We start from the raw sequence: 2,601 nt of genomic DNA, 5'->3' as shown, positions 1-2,601 counted from the left end.
GACTCTTTTTCAACTCATTACTGGAAGTCCTAACCACAGCAATCAGACAGGAAGAAGTAAAAGGCATCCAAATTGAAGGGGAAGTAAAACTGTCATTATTTGTAGACAACATAATTATTGTGCTTAGAAAGCACTCTAAGATTTCACCAAAAATACTACTAGACCTGCCCATCTGACAGTGTTCACTGAGAGGAGTTTTCATGTGCACCATCCTTAGGGTGGGCTAAATGGAGATTGCCCCCAAGCCAGGCAAGGATGCCCCTCTCAAGAAAGACAAACTTCAGACCAAGAAGAAGAAACTGAGGTGATGCTGGGAGGAAGAGAGCCCTCCAGCTGACTGCTGCTGGAGCCTTTCCAAGGCCCCCTCCTAACAAGAAGAGGAATCAAGAGCTCCTCCCCCAGAAGCCAAAGAACACTCACACCCCAAAGAAGTCTTGCATCTCCAAGAAGCCTCAGGTCCTGAAGAAACCCCAAGAACGTAGGAATCTGAAGCCTCAGCGGAGCTTGTCCGGGGCCCAGGACCCATTCCCAAGCCCTATTCGGGTTGCTCAAAAGTTCTGTCACACTCACAAATCCAAGAAATTGTCATAATCTAAATCCAAAACCCGAAGCCAACTTGAGGTGGCTGAAGCTGAGGAAGAGAAAATGTGTTAAAGATGCTCATTCTGAGCTACTGCTTGCTGAGGGATATTGGGTTTTTGGAAGGCAGGGCTGGGGAAGACACGGCAAAGGTAAGCCAGGCCGACATTGTGGGAGATGTGGACATTGCAAGTGCAGCCAAACACTTTGACTTGAACTTGTGGCAGTTTGAGCCCTACAGGCTGAATTACTGGGAGGCACTTGGCTTTTGGAGGGTGCCACGGTCATGGGGTTGCCCTTGACTGGGTGTCAAAGAAGCTCATGTACAAGATCAATGTCATGGAAGCAGTGCGAGACAGTTGATTTCTGTATTCAGAGGCACTGCCTGCTGTTGTTCTGTGCCTTCACATCCAACAACTGGAGAACTGAATTCCACTGCATCCTCTGCTGTAACCATGTCACATGGCTTGATTTCCTGCCTTTCCACTTCTTCCTGGCCAAGTCTTCAGAGACAGGGGTTCTGACTTACCTGGGCATGTCAATAGGGAAGATCATGGCACCTCTGAATGCACAGGCTGGACGGCTTGATGTCATGACCTATAACCTGCAGCCCATGGGCCACATGTGGCCCAGGATGACTATGAATATGGCCCAACACAAAGTTGAAAATTTACTTTAAAACTTTTTTTTTCCTCATCAGTTTTTGTTAGTGTTTGTGTAATTAATGTGTGGCCCAAGACAACTCTTCTTTTTCCACTGTGGCCCACAGACACCACAAGGTTGAAACCCCCTGCCTTACAATATCATTATCTATCTCAGCCACAGAAATGGTATTATGCCCTGATGGAGTCCAGCTTTGAAGGAGCCATTGCCAAGGATTCTCTGTCACTGTGGTGGGGTCTGGGCTGTGGCAGTAGATTCTGGAGGCATGTACATGGCCACCTCTGGCCTGGACCACCAGTTGAAGATCTTTAACTTGTGAGGAATGTAACAGCCTCTGAGAGCTCAGACCCTGCTCCAGGGAGTGGGACACCTAGCTTTCTTCCAGCAAGAACTTCTTGCTGCAGGAACAGGTGACATGGTCAACATATGGGCAAGGCAGGGCAAGGCCAGCCCACCCTCCCTGGAGAAGGCCTACTCACCCACTGGCTCTCAGACTATGCACATCATCTTCAGTTCTGCCCCTTTGAAGATGTGCTGGGGTGGGGCACAGTGGAGACATCACCAGCATGCTGATCCCTGAGGCTGCTGAACTCAACTTTGATAGCCTGGAGAGTAACCCATACAGGAGCTAGAAGCAGCGGCAGGAGTGGTAAGTGAAGGCCCTTCTGAAGAAGGTACCTGCAGAACTCATTTGTCTGGACGCATGAGCCCTGGCAAAGGTTGATGTCATCTCTTTGGAACAGGAAAAGAAGGAGTGAATAGAGAGGCTGTGCTATGACCCAGAGTCCAAGGCTCCCTTCCAGCCAAAGCCAAAGAAGAGCCAAAGCTCAACAGCAAGCCTGATGAAGAGAAAGAGGAAGGTCATGGATGAGGAACACAGAGATAAAGTCTGGCAGAGCCTTGAGCAGCAGTCACAGAAACAAGAAATGATGGTCAAGACCATGGAGACCCAGCAATCTTCCCTGGACAGATTTGTATGTGGAGCCAGGCTCCGGGGTGGTCTGGGAACAGTGATCACTCCCCAAAACCACCTATGAGGGAATTACCCGGTTTCTTGGAATAAGGAGAGGGATAGGAACTGGGAGTGTACAACTGGCTCCTGGGGTGGATTGGTATTAAAAAGGAAGGAGGTTTTTGAAAAAAATACTGCTAGACCTAATAAATGAATTCAGCAAAATAGCAGGATACAAAATTAATATTCAAAAATTGGTGGCATTTTTATACAACAGTAATGAATTATCAGAAAGAAAAACTAAGAAAACAGTCCAATTTGCTATTACAACAAAAGAAAAAAGGTACCTATGAATAAATTTAACCAGGTTGATCAAAGACTGGTACTCAGAAAACTATAGAATATTG

General features: G+C 47.3%; 1 pseudogene; it reads left to right on the top strand.

Moving 5' to 3' along the window:
- The first annotated feature begins 227 nt into the window (after nt 1-227).
- On the top strand, nt 228-2,279 carry LOC129075546 (WD repeat-containing protein 46-like; annotated as a pseudogene).
- Nucleotides 2,280-2,601: the final 322 nt, after the last annotated feature.

The sequence above is a fragment of the Pteronotus mesoamericanus genome, unplaced genomic scaffold, assembly GCF_021234165.1.
Source record: "Pteronotus mesoamericanus isolate MK-2021 breed Mesoamerican mustached bat unplaced genomic scaffold, CSHL_Meso_final contig_55, whole genome shotgun sequence".
NCBI classification, from domain to species: Eukaryota; Metazoa; Chordata; class Mammalia; order Chiroptera; family Mormoopidae; genus Pteronotus; species Pteronotus mesoamericanus.
This window is presented reverse-complemented; position numbering and strand designations above follow the sequence as displayed.